We start from the raw sequence: 15,116 nt of genomic DNA, 5'->3' as shown, positions 1-15,116 counted from the left end.
TTCCCAAAATTGTTTGTTTGACTAGTAAAATGTACGTGCGGCACGCACGTATTTAGAAAATATTTCAAACTTATATTGTATGTTTATTGTATTTTACAACACTATCTTGGTGCCCTCAACGACAGCATGTGTTCGACGAGGAAAAGAACGAGGCTAGCAGACCGTGTTCGTAGTGTGATGATGATAACCTGCAGGAGAGCTTCTCCGTGGCCGAGGAGAGCTTGACGAGATCCGTTCGGGGATTGAGATGGGGTGCGACTGACAGACGGATTCAGTGTAGGGTGTGTAATTTAAGAAACTAATTAGATTTAATTTATTTATAGTTTACTGAGAGAATCAACCACATTGTGCAAGAAGAAATAATTTAGAAAGATCTAGTGTATGTGTATAGAAACATCTACTGCCCTCCCAAGCACACGCAGCTTGTATCCACTCTCAGTCTTCCTGGTTTCACCACCATCCGAGTCTGATGCAAAAGACAAAAAAAAGTATTTTTTGTGGGCGTGTGTAGCAATTTTCTTGGCGTGTCTGCTAGCCTCTGCACGGCTGCCGTTGCCGCAGCTTGCTTCTGCTTGCCTTCATCCAGCGCGCACCAGCCCTTTTGCACTGCGCGCTTGCATGCTTGCCCCTCGCTGGCCCCCAGCGTCGCTCTCACTTGCTCCGCGCACGTTTGACCATTGCTCGCCAGCTCCACGCGCCGCGCTACCCGCCGCTCGCCATCTGCCGCTTTCCGAGCATTGTGCTGCTCGCCGCAGCCTTCGCACTTGGTATTGGCCACTGGGATCTGCCTTTTTTTTAGCCTCTCATCTGGATATACGCAGCTGTAGCATCTGTTGGTACATGTATGAACATCTATGCAACACCCTCACCACACACGCACAAAACAAACCTACACTTACACGCAGACCAAAACCGTGTCCTTTTTGAGATCACTGGAGAACTCCATAGGCGACGGACACGTCGCAATACCTTTGTAGCTTCACACGTGAGAGGCAACGACAGACAAGACGAACAGCCAAAGAGGCCACCGAAACTCCTGTGCAAGAACTCACAGACCCGACGCCGGCACCGGAGCACACGCCGACAAAGGAGGGAGAAGTCTGGAGTAATCAATTCCACAAAGATGAGGCCGTCTCCCCCGACCAAGCGCCATCAGGAAACACAGGAGGAACCCCGCAGGCTCGTCGCCGGCATCGGAACAACACCGACGAGGACAAGGAAGCGCCGGGGGAAATTATTCCAAAGTGAAGCCGTCGCCCTCGCCTAGCAGCAGCCGCCAGGACAACGATGAGAAGGCAGCCGAAGACGCGGACCCTCTGCCGCGGAAAAGCCGCCGCCGCAGCCGCCACGGGTCGTACCCGCGCCCCCCGGCCCCGCAGGCCGCCGCACCGCGCCACGCGGCCGGACGAACGACGCCGCAAGCCCACAACCGACCACGCGCGCCACCCGGCCCCGCAGGCCACCGCACCGCGCCGTCCCGCCGGAGGGCAGACGACGCAGGCGGAATCGCAAGTGCTGCCGCCGCCGACAGCCAACGCGCTGCCCGCCAGCACGCCGCCCGCGCGCGCCGCCCTGCCGCGGCGCCCGCCAGCGCCAGCACCGTGCACCGCCGCCACCGCCGTCGCCAGCATCACCAAAAGCTTCGCCAGTAAAACGAACTAGTAGATAAACTATACAGCTATACAAGTCCCTCGCGCACGAGGTGCCAAGATCCCCTACCCACTCCGCTGGAGGGGAGGGGCCGGCGGATCGATGAAGGGAAAGACGCTCACCTACTTTTGACCGAGGAGAGTCCTAAGTTTGAGCGAGAACGGACGGAAAGAGTCAAAGAGAGGACGACGAGTGGGTAAGCGAGGTATCGGTGAAAAAATTAATTAGATTTTGGCAGAAACACGCTCCAACTCGCGGTTTTTATGGGTCTCCATCTCCTCCCACCTCTCTTGACCCTGACAGGTGGGTCCGGCGTGAGGTGTACGATGAACCCAGTTTGGGTGAGAAACGTTTTCAATTGTTTTCGATCTTTATAGTACTAGTGGATATGTACGTGCCACAGGCACTTGTTTAAAGTCAAATGGGTTAAAAGTAATTGGATTGCATCGAACTACTACTAAAAAATATCATTTGTTGCGTGAAGAAATAACACAACAAAGAGAAACAGAGGAGTTTTATGACTTACAGCTTACCAAAGGCGCATCAACCTCCTCCATCTTCTCTTTGCCAAATAGACGCTCCACCAAAGCGAGAGCAAACTCAATTGCTGTTTCTGGACCCCGGCTGGTCATGGCATTCCGATTCACCACCACCTTTAATTTCATAGGCATCACATCTGCAGTGAACTTCTCCACGAATGATGGATAACAGCTTGGGCACATATAATTACACATCTAATTTCACCAAAAAAATTATACCCTGGGGAATGGTGCTAAAAAAACATGCCGATATGTGCTCTAAGAATTCATCGCCTGACGCATGCAAGCAAATTAAAAAACAAACATTGTTAAATAAAGTCCCTAGACGATCGATGTTGCTTGATGTCCTACGCCGTGGAGAAAATAAATACCTTGATACAATATGCAACTTGGGGGTCAAGATCTTATGGAAAACACAGGTGGATCTTGACAGTGTCCTGATTTAATGAAACAAAAAACAAAGATGGAGGTCAGCGATCTCGACGGCAGTTATCAAAACAAAAAGCAAACATCGCTAGACAAATCCCTGAACACCATGGAGAAAACATGCACCATGCCCAAGTTGCAACGGGGGGAGTGGGTGGCGTCCTCACCGCTGATTTAATGAATCCAAGATCAAAGATGAAGATCGGCACTTGCCTGGGGCAGTCGGCCATCACGACGATAGCATGTTGCAGTGGGTGTTCGCGAAGGCGCCCCGGCGATAGTATGACGGCTGCCCGCGAGCCAATCTCGGTCGAGCGTGGGAGCGGCGCACCTGACGGAGCACAAAAGCCCTCGATCAACTAGCGCACAACACAAATGGAAGATTTAGCACCCAATCAATCAGCGCACAGCACAAAAGGAAGATAAACAAAAGAGGGTTAATCAGCTCACAACAATAAGAAAATAAAAGGAGAGATTTTAGGATGTCTTACCAAAAATTATGGTTGCCTCATCTCTATACAATGGAAAGTAACAAATGGATACAAAGGTGGGTAGCTAAAAGTGTTTGGTGTAAAATGTATTAGGATTTTGGTGGAAACATTTTTCTTCTATCAATTTTGTGGGTCTACACCATCTTTCGTCAAACCTTTGGGCTGATAAGTGGGACATCCGTGAGGGGTACGTTGAGCCTAATCTTGGTGAAAAAGGATTTCAATTGTTTCAACTTTTACAGATAGATAGATAGATTCAATCGCAGAGGAAAGCTGGATGGATCGGGCCCTCAAAAAAAGAAAAGTTGGATGGACCAGCTACCCAAGTATTGATCTGACAAGATCGACTTTTTTTAATTTTGATATTATTTAATTTTTTATTTTTCAAAAATATATGCCGCAAATTTTTTTTTGCAAATCTGGCCTCCTATCGTCAGTTCAACTGGCGGCAAGGACATACCGCCGGATGAACGGGCGATAGGGGTACTGTAGCGGTGTTATCACCGGTTCATCCGGCGGAATTTCTTTTGACCCGGGCTGCTCACTTTCAAAAAATCATAACTAATTTATATGAACTCGGATGGATATAAACTTTATACAAAAATTGTAGATCTCGATGCGATCTACAACTTTGTAGTTCAATTTTTTTTCATTTGGAGCCATCTTGGTGCTCAAATAATCGACACACATTTTAGATCTAAAATTTAAATTTTGGTCTCAACACTGGACAGCACACCTTCAAAAAATCATATTTAATTTATATGAACTCGTATGTAGATAAACTTTATATGGAAATTATAGAAATCAACAAGATCTACAACTTTGTAGTTCAAAATTATTTCATTTGAAGCCATCTTGGTGCTCAAATAATTGTCACAAGTTTCAGATCCAAAATTAAATGTTAGATCTGGAGCATTTATCGATTATTTGAGCACCAAGATGGCTCCAAATAAAAAAGTTTGAACTACAAAGTTGTAGATCTCGTCGAGATCTATAATTTTCATTTAAAGTTTATCTCCATTCGAGTTCATATATATTAGTTATGATTTTTTGAAAATGAACTGCCTAGGTCAAAAAAAATATCGCTACAGTACCATAGCGCCGGTTCATCCGGCGGTATGTTCTTACCGCCAGTTAAACCGGTGACAGGAGGCCAGATCTGCAAAAAAAAATTGCGGCATATATTTTTGAAAAATCAAAAAATAAATAATATAAAAATTAAAAAAACTCTGGAAAGATCTTAGCACCAATCCACTAGTGGCCCAATAAGGCAAGGACTAGGGCCCAGAAATAGGCGTCCGTACTTTTTTTGCTACAGATTTTGTTTTTATAACATTTTGCTACAGATATGGCTGAGTAATCGAAACTTGGGAGTGGTTATACATCACCTAAGGCGATCGTTCCGACATTCATCACCCGAAGAAATATTTTTCACATTTAGTTAATGGGCTGCCAGCCCAATAATCTAGATGCAGATTTGATCTGCTGCAATTATTCAAGATAGAGAACAACCGGTGCATACATGTAAACAAGACAAAACTGGTGATGTCATCCCACATGTAAGAAAGTTTAGAACTTAAAAAAATTATAAATCTTGAACCGTGTATTCAAATTAAATTTGAATTGTATCATTAACTTTCTTATGACAAGATCTTCAAAACAAGATCACACTTGCCTATGTTTACATGATATTTTAAAAAATATTTTTTTAATACTCAATAATAAATTTCGGCTACTGCGAACAAATATTTTAATAACATGAACAAATATTTATTTTCCACGAACAAAGAGTTAAACATAGCGAACAAATAATAATATACAACGAACAAAATATTACACATTGCGAACATTTGATTGTATAGGATAAATAAAAAAAAAGAATATCACGAACAAATGAGTCAACATGACGGAACAATTTAATTGACAAAGCGAACAAATAATTTGGTGTTACGAACAAATTATTTACACACAGATAAATAATTTTACATGAAGACAAATGCATCTACATCATAAAAAGTTATTTTTCTAAGTATATATACACGCTAAAAAAGTTAGCATATAAAGAAAATAAATTATTTCATACCCCAATTTGTAAGTCTACAATACAAATAAATTAATATACGGTTAGCATGACTCAATCGTAAATGTGAACAAATATTTATACAATAATAATAGGTAAGTATACATCTATTAGCATTTGAAACAAACATGGTTGATATCAATTATAAAGGATAAAAAAATCAAATATAGATTAGGTTCATAATAGAAAAGAAAGAATGATTAATAAATAGAAACAAAGGACTAGACAAAAGTGCAAGGAAAGAAATAGGAAAAAGGAGAAAAGAATTAGAGGAACAAATTTATGGAAAAAATAGATAAACATATGAAGAAAAAGAAAAGAAGTAAAAACAATGTACAAATGCATTTTGAAGCATAAGAGATTATCCAAACAAAATAGATAAAAAAACAATAAAAATAGTGTCCATCTGTCTATCTAGTGGATATATTTGCATGGATATATTTGCATTCAATGTCAGCATGCATGTCTAAAATAGTAAAACACACATTGAAAAATTAAAACAAGGAAAAGATTACCGAATCATTTATTGCTCCACTAAGTGTCAGGTGAAAGCACGAAGCATGCTGCCTTATCTATTGCATGCGCCCTTGGTATAGACTGTCACCTACCTAGAAGGTTAAACTACTATTGGGCCAAATAAGTCCGCATAGAGCCCACTACCAGCTTCAGGCGATGGTTTTGATGTTTGTAGCCCGAGTGACGTATAGTCGCAGCGATCGAAACTTACCTTAAAAAAACTAATCAACATTTTCCTACTAAAAAGAAGAAAGCGAACCTTGCTGCTTAAAGTATTGTTTTGTTTGCCCCCCGCCCACCCCTAACCCCCCCCCCACCCCAAAAAAACTATTGTTTGTAGTTTGCACGCTTAATGATACGCAGTAGAACTGTGTCTTCGTACTATTGATGAGTAGGAAAAGAAGGGTACCAGGCCCAAACAGTGTGTAGCTTGCACTATTCTTAAGCTAAAACGGCACTGGGCCCAAAATTTGAGGGGACCTATCAGCGGTTAGCCCATCTCACTACAGGTTAATTTCTACTTTTCTACAGCCTGTCAGGCCCATGGCACCTATGCCTCGCATAATCGCATTCAATCGACGCAGCAGCATGACAGCGATTCTCAACAAAAAAAAAACAGCATGACAGCGATACTATCGATGAATCGGCGATCATTTTTTTTTTATCCCTGACTTTTTCTAGGGTGAGCAATTCATAGGGATGTTATTTGAATGACATATTAGTTCTCGATGTTCCAGAATGAGCAATTCATGGGGATGTTACTTGAATAATATATTAGTTCTCGATGGAAGATTTTTTTCTTCCCTAGGTTTAGCTCCCGGAGCTGGCTACATGAGAGGGCTCTCCCGATTATGATCGGCAGTGGGCCAGTGGCGGATATAAAGTTAGGGCAACTAGACCTATAGCCCTAGGCGTTAGGCCCATTTCTCCGTATTGGAGCTACTGTAGCATAAATAGTCCAACCCAGCTAGCAAATATTTTCCACTGAATAGCCTTGGTCCAGCTCCGCCCCATGATCGGTGGAGAGCCTCCTACCCCACCATCCTATATTTATATGTTGAATGTAAGCAATGGTTGGCGTCTTTTACGGGCCAACACACGATTGTGCTAGGTCGCGCGACGCGAGGAGGAGCTCCTTGCAGCACCTCCTGCGTGGAGCGGTCAGACCGGTCGCCGTGCACAACGGCGACGATCCGACGAACGCTCGCCCGGGAGGGACCCCGTCGGGGCAAGCGCGCGTAGGGTTGCTCTAGGCTCGGCAGGCCAGCTAGGGCGTCCTCAAACGCCATGGAGACGAGAGAAGAACAGCATGTCAAGGTTGCAAAAGTAGGATAACGAGAAAGAAAGGTAAAAACAATAAGGATAAATGTATTTGATTGGTTCGATTGGGTTCTTCCTTCAATCGGCCGTGACCCTTTATATTTATAGGGTGGGGAAGACTTACCCCGCAAGAAATCATGTTTACATATCTAAATCTATTAAGAACTCTAATTGTACTCGGACTCCTCCTAGACCGGTCAGACCGGTTGGTCATGCCAGACCGTCTACAAACGCCTAAACCGGTCAGACCGCCTGGACACACCGGTCAGACCGGTCTATTCAGGTTACTGCCAATTTTAGTCGTCAACATATGCCCCCTGGTCGTCAGACCGTCTGGACACACCAGTCAAAGAACACTTCTCTGGACCAAAATTGTCTAAGGGCGACGATTAACAATACGTCGGCCATTCATTATATTTAAACATGCTAAAATAGCCGAACTAAGAGAACTAGCATGTAACAATTTCTAACTTACGATCGGCAAACTATTTCGGCTTTACATTCCTTAGCATGTTCAATAACAAAAATCTTGAGACGGCCAATGCAGCCGATTATACAAATCATAGCTCCTTGGTAAAGTATAAAACTGATAATCATAATTTGGCAGCCAAGGATTATGACCAAACCATGGATTAAACAAACCTGAATATGCAGACCATGGTACGTGCATCGACGGGATAAATGACGAAGACCAATACGATGACCGTTGATGCTTTCTTGATCTTGGTGATGAAGAACTCCTTTTTCATTTGCCTTCCAATTGATTGCTTTGTTTTTGCGCAGATATCTTCTTGTATTTATCCAGAAGCTCCTCAAAGGTCGGCTTGATCCTATTTTTTGCACCACCAGACTTTCCAGGTTCAGACTGGTCAGACCGATCTGACGAACCGGTCAGACCGGTCCTGTCAGGACCGATATGGTTGCTCTTATCTTGCCCCCAGCCGAACTTAAACATTGTTCGACTACATTGTTTAAATCAGGATAATCATTGGTGACAATTTTACTAATTGAGCTATCCAATTGCTCTTCAACAATCGGCTTTTCTTTATCTAGTGTCAAATCTGAATTTTTGTTTAACCGTCCATCTTTTTTGACACGATAAACTTGCTTGATCACCTTGTTTTTCTTTTTCTTCATAGACCGATCTTTTTCATCAAAACGGTCATTAATGGTAGGTGATGATTTACTAATTGCCGGCTCCCTATAGGTAATATAATCTGGATACAAATATCTAGGACGAGGCGGCATACATGAATTATAATACCATGACGGATAAAAGGAAGGCATGCTATAATAAGATCCGTATGGCATATGTATAGACGACCTATATGATGAAAACGGCATTGAATTAGGAAAATTATTCAGCTGCCGATTCCAATCATGGAATTGCTGTTTTGGAGTATACCTCGAGTGTTTTGGATGTTTTGACCAACTAGCATCATTATTTTGTTTTTTGGATTTAGCCGGAAGATCTCCAAGAAAGGGCTTCGGCTTTTCCTTTTGATGTTTGTGACGGCCTTTGGATTCAACGGTTTTCCACACACCAATCTCGGGTTTTTTGGGCTTAACCATCTTAGATTTTGATTTATTTTGCAAAACCCTAGATGAATCGGTTAGACCGGTCGTGGAACCGGTCAGACCGGTTGCAATGCAACCAGCATCTTCGCCTTTGTTTTGTTGCCCCCGAGCATTGAAGTACTAGATTTAGTCTTTGTGCTCTTGTTAGGGGATTTTGGTTCAACAATTTCGGCTTGAGACGGCCGAATTGTATCTTGACCAGCAACATCAGGCAAATTTTTGCAAGGTTTATTAGTCGGCTTTTCAATAACCGACTTTTGAACAACAGGAATTGGATTTACTTTATCCACTATATCAATTAGTTCAGGTTTATCAAGCAAATACTTGATATAAATACGATCACTATTGGATAAAATACTTGTAGACAGTACCTCTCTCAGAACATCGTGGTATGATGGCGATCCTTTGTCCTCCATCCAGCATGAAAAACTCAGGTCGATCTGTACTCGAAGAATCTCTTGACCCCTAGTTCAGAAGTCATCGCCAAAGGTATGTCTTCAGATTGTGCCATATTGCTAGGGCTCGATTTCGGTTATGCAAAAACCGAAACACCTTTGTCCCCAGCAGAGTTGCCAAAATATGTTGGCACCTTTTACGGGCCAACACACGATCGCGCTAGGTCGCGCGATGCGAGGAGGAGCTCCTTGCAGCACCTCCTGCATGGAGCGGTCAAACCGGTCAGAGGGACCGGTCAGACCGGTCGCCGTGCACAACGGCGACGATCCGACGAACGCTCGCCCGGGAGGGACCCCGTCGGGGCAAGCGCGCGTAGGGTTGCCCTAGGCTCGGCAGGCCAGCTAGGGCGTCCTCAAACGCCATGGAGACGAGAGAAGAACAGCATGTCGAGGTTGGAAAAGTAGGATAACGAGAAAGAAAGGTAAAAACGATAAGGGTAAATGTATTTGATTGGTTCGATTGGGTTCTCCCTTCAATCGGCCGTGACCCTTTATATTTATAGGGTGGGGAAGACTTACCCCGCAAGAAATCCTGTTTACAGATCTAAATCTATTAAGAACTCTAATTGTACTCGGACTCCTCCTAGACCGGTCAGACCGGTTGGTCATGCCAGACCGTCTACAAACGCCTAGACCGGTCAGACCGCCTGGACACACCGGTCAGACCGGTCTGTTCAGGTTACTGTCAATTTTGGTCGTCAACACAATGACAAGCACATGCAAATCAATCTCAACTTTAAAGAAAATTGATAATTCGTGGATCACACATCCAATCAAAATTCAATTATACTATTATGTTCCTTTTAACAAGAGTTTCAAAACAAGATTCCACTTGAGTATGTTTCGCTCAAAGTGATGAAGTTACTTTTTTAAAAACAAACCTTAATTCCTCAACCATATAAATTAGTCAGAAATTACTTAACATCATGTACACTATTGACAAGTTACTTCCTGTCACGAACCAGAAAGTCAATTTTTCTAAAATTCATATGCTACAATATTACTTTTCGTAATTTTGATGAAGTATAAAAGTTACTTTTAATAAAGCACGGATAAAAAAATATTTTTTTAATATTAATGTACAAGTACAACGAAGTTATATTTACGTAACTTTCATGAAGTACAAAGTTAACAGTGGATCCCTCAAATTATTTTCAAAGTAAAATGATATTTTTTCTTTTTGGAATCTGATATGATTGGACATTCCATTTTATAAGAAAGTTTAAAGACTCTCCTTTTAAGACTACCTCTCCATTTAGATTTTACCTTAGCTCCCCTTTCTTCCAAATTAGACCTAGATGGATGGAGTCCTTCCTCCGGGGTTGCGTGCGGCTGAATCCACGATTTCTTTTCATTTAATATTCTAACTCAGCCACTTCCTATTCTAAATTAGGTTTTTTTTATGAAATATTCTCAATTAGGTTGATGTGCGAGTCTAATCATCTTAATGGATACATGGAGCTTGGGCTTCTAATTCTATTGGCATCGTTGCATCGCATGTGCATCAAGATTCGAGATCACAAGCAAAAGCAAATTATCCCCCCCCCTACTTTTTTAGTTACTATGAACTATAGTATTTCATTTATGCTATTTGTATTTAGCATGGTAAAGTCTAAATACATTTTAGCTTCTTATCCATTTAGCATAAAATCTTATGGTAGTGATGCTAGCGGAGCCTACCCGTTTCCCTTCAGTGGTATCAGAGCCATCTTGCGTAGTTTTTGGTCTGGATCTTTTGCATATAGGTGATATGTTGTTGTAGTAGATTGGATCTATTACTTTTGCACGGTTTGATTAGATCAATTGGTCATAAGGGGTTAAAACTGGAGCGAGTTGATTGCGCGGCATATGACAAAAGATTAGTTTGTGTTCTTTCTCTGTTATGCATACGACATGTCCCTACCGGCTGGAATCACCATCGGGACTAACTGTGTGCATAGTCAGCAGATTGAACCAACAGATCAAGGTCATGTGTAGATGCAGTCTTCTCAAGTGCAAAGTTTGCACGGTCAAGGTGATTGACCTAGTGAAAATTGAGGCATTATGAATGGCTCGGATTTGAGGTGATGCGATCACTCTGATGAGATTTTCATAGGGATTCCATAGATGCGATATGTGTAATTCCGACCGCCGTTGCTTTCTCGCTGTAGCGGCTTCTCAAGCGCTACTTTGGTAGAACACGTCGTACGCCTAACTTGTTTTTGCAGGGTGTGATGTGAATGGTATGACCTCAATGTCATGTGATGATGTATGTGATGATTTGTGCGGCCTGCGTGTCGCAAGTTAACACAATCGGGTTGAGGTTGCACCATTATTGTATAACGACCTGCGTGTCGACTTGTGATGTTTGAATCCTCATGTAATTATTTCACTAGCTATTAGATGTAGTAGCTTATTATCTTTTCATGGAGGCTTCAATCATGATGGCGATGATGATCACCACAAGACAGGACGGATGGCAATGGAGGTCACCTTGGAGCCATGGCGATGGTGCCCATTGTGATGCAAGAGGCCATACTATTCACAATATAATATGATTATATGCTTGTGATGTTTATTTTCCTGTCATACTATTCTTTCATGCTTTTACATATGGTGGATGCTTTAATCATGATAGAATAACTTTCCTCAGAAAAGGTTGAGTTTTTGATGCCTTTTACCAATAGCTGCACCTATAAATTTTGATCGTTGTGTGGTAGGTTTACCAAAGTAGAGTACCCTCAGCTATCACTTTTGTATAGGGTGGATGTCGGACATTCACAAGCATAGTATTGGTTTACTCAGCAAAGCTATCAAAACAGTTTTGGGCTTTAAGGCATAGGGTTGGGCTCTAAGCTAAAGCCAGCACCTAAGGCCAAATCTGGCCCTACTTCTGAAGATGAATGCTTCCACTGTCATGAAAAGGGACATTGGTCTAGGAACTGCAAGAAGTACTTGGAAGAAAAGAAGAAGAAGAAGGGAAGTGAGGACTTCCACTTCAGGTATAAATGTTATAGAAATAAATATTGCATTATCTTCTAGTGAATCATGGGTATTTGATACTGGATCGATGATTCACACTTGCAAATCGTTGCAGAGTCTAAGTGAGACTAGAAGATTTGCAAAAGGCGAGTTGGACGTTCGGGTCGGCAATGGCGCAAAGGTTGCGGTGTTGGCGGTCGGCACCTACCACTTGTCTCTACCCTCCGGATTAGTTTTGGAATTAAATAATTGTTATTGCATTCCTGCTTTGAGCAAGAACATTATTTCTTCTTCATGTTTGGAAGAAGTTGGTGATTTTAAGATTGTAATTGAGAACAAACGTTGTTCTATCTTTTGCAATGGTATTTTTTATGCTCATTGTCCATTGGTGAATGGATTATATGTCCTTGATCTTGAGGATAAATCTGTCTGTAACATTAATACTAAGAGGCTTAGACCAAATGATTTGAATCCCACTTTTATTTGGCATTGTCGCTTAGGTCATATAAATGAGAAGCGCATTGAACAACTCCATAAAGATGGATTGTGAAGCTCATTTGATTTTGAATCATTTGACACATGTGAGTCTTGTTTGCTTGGAAAGATGACCAAAACGCCTTTCACTGGTCAGAGTGAGAGGGCGAGTGACTTGTTGGGACTTGTACATACTGATGTATGTGGACCAATGAGCTCAATAGCCAGAGGTGGTTTTCAGTACTTCATTACTTTCACTGATGACTTTAGTAGATATGGCTATATCTACTTAATGAGGCACAAGTCTGAATCGTTTGAAAAGTTCAAAGAATTTCAGAATGAAGTACAAAATCAATTAGGCAAGACAATTAAATTTCTGCGATCTGATCGTGGAGGAGAATATTTGAGCCTTGAATTTGGTGATCATTTGAAGCAATGTGGAATTATTCCGTAGCTAACTCCGGCCCGGAACGCCTCAATGGAATGGGGTATCCGAACGGAGGAACCGAACCTTGTTGGACATGTTTAGGTCCATGATGAGCCAAGCTGATCTTTCATTGTCATTTTGGGGTTATGCTCTTGAAACTGCAGCGTTCACACTGAATAGGGTTCCAAGTAAGTCTGTTGAGAAGACACCATATGAGATATGGACTGGGAAGCATCCCGGATTATCTTTTCTCAAAGTTTGGGGATGTGAGGCTTATGTCAAACGTTTGATGTCAGATAAGTTTACTCCAAAGTCAGACAAATGTTTCTTTGTGGGGTATCCTAGGGAAACCAAAGGATATTATTTTTACAATAAGGCGGAAGGCAAAGTGTTTGTCGCTCGCAATGGTGTTTTCTTAGAAAAGGAGTTTCTCTCAAAAGGATTTAGTGGGAGCAAGGTGCAACTTGAAGAAATTCAGGAAACACCCGAAACTGTTTCAGCACCCACTGAAGATCCACGGGATGTGCAAGATGTTGCACAACCCGTAGTTGAGGCACCAGCCCCACGAAGGTCTATAAGGGCACGTCGCGCTACTGACAAGCTCAACCTCCTTATTACGGAGGAGCGCCATGTATTATTGATGGAAAATGATGAGCCCTTGACCTACAAAGAAGCAATGCTGGGACCCGACTCCGACAAATGGCTTGAAGCCATGGAATCCAAGTTAAAATCCATGCATGATAATCAAGTTTGGAACTTGGTCGATCAGATTGACAGTGTAAGACCTGTCGACTGTAAGTGGATTTTTAAGAAAAAATTAGACATGGATGGAAATATTCACATCTATAAGGCACGATTGGTGGCGAAAGGTTTCCGACAAATTCAAGGTGTTGACTATGAGGAAACCTTTTCACCCGTCGCAATGCTAAAGTCTGTTCGGATTCTCCTAGCAATTGCCGCATATTATGACTATGAGATATGGCAAATGGATGTCAAAACCGCTTTTCTTAATGGACATCTAAGTGAGGATGTGTATATGACACAGCCTGAAGGTTTTGTCGATCCTAAAAATGCTGTGAAAATATGTAAGCTTCAGAGGTCCATCTATGGATTGAAGCAAACATCTCGGAGTTGGAATATTCGTTTTGATGAAGTAGTCAAAGGGTTTGGCTTCATCAAGAATGAAGATGAGCCTTGTGTTTACAAAAAGGCTAGTGGGAGCGCACTTGTGTTTCTGGTCCTATATGTGGATGACATATTACTGATCGGAAATGATATTCCAATGCTTGAAGCCGTTAAAACCTCATTGAAAAAGAGTTTTTCGATGAAGGATTTAGGAGAGGCGGCTTATATTCTGGGTATTAGGATCTATAGAGATAGATCAAAAAGGCTAATTGGATTGAGCCAAGACACGTACATTGACAAGATATTGAATCGGTTCAATATGCAAGATTCCAAGAAAGGTTTCTTGCCAATGTCACATGGCATTACTCTAAGCAAGAGTCAGTGTGGCTACGACACCTGATGAGCAAAAGAGGATGAGTACGATTCCTTATGCTTCAGCCATAGGGTCGATCATGTATGCTATGCTTTGCACGCGCCCAGATGTTTCCTTTGCTCTAAGTGTTACGAGCAGGTATCAGTCAGATTTCGGTGAACCTCACTGGACAATTGTAAAGAGTATCCTTAAGTACTTGAGAAGAACTAAGGAATATGTTCCTAATATTTGGAGGCGAAGATGAGCTCCTTGTAAAGGGTTACACCGATGCTAGTTTTCAAACAGACAAAGATAACTCCAAATCGCAATCCGGTTTTGTTTTCTGCCTCAATGGTGGGGCAGTGAGCTGGAAGAGTTCCAAGCAAGATACGGTGGCTGATTCGACGACAGAGGCCGAGTATATTGCAGCTTCCGAAGCTGCAAAAGAAGCTGTTTGGATCAGAAAGTTTGTTTCTGACTTGGGTGTTGTTCCTAGTGCGTCCAGTCCAGTGGACCTCTATTGTGATAATAGTGGTGCCGTTGCACTAGCAAAGGAGCCTAGAACAACTAAGAAGTCCAGACTATATACTGCGAAAGTATCACCTCATCCGTAACTTTGTTGAGAGAGGTGATGTGAAGGTTTGCAAGGTGCACACGGATTCAAACGTTGCTGATCCGTTGACGAAGCCTCTCCCACAACCAAAGCATGAGGCGCACATGAG

Source organism: Panicum virgatum, chromosome 9N, assembly GCF_016808335.1.
Source record: "Panicum virgatum strain AP13 chromosome 9N, P.virgatum_v5, whole genome shotgun sequence".
NCBI lineage: Eukaryota > Viridiplantae > Streptophyta > Magnoliopsida > Poales > Poaceae > Panicum > Panicum virgatum.
This window is presented reverse-complemented; position numbering follows the sequence as displayed.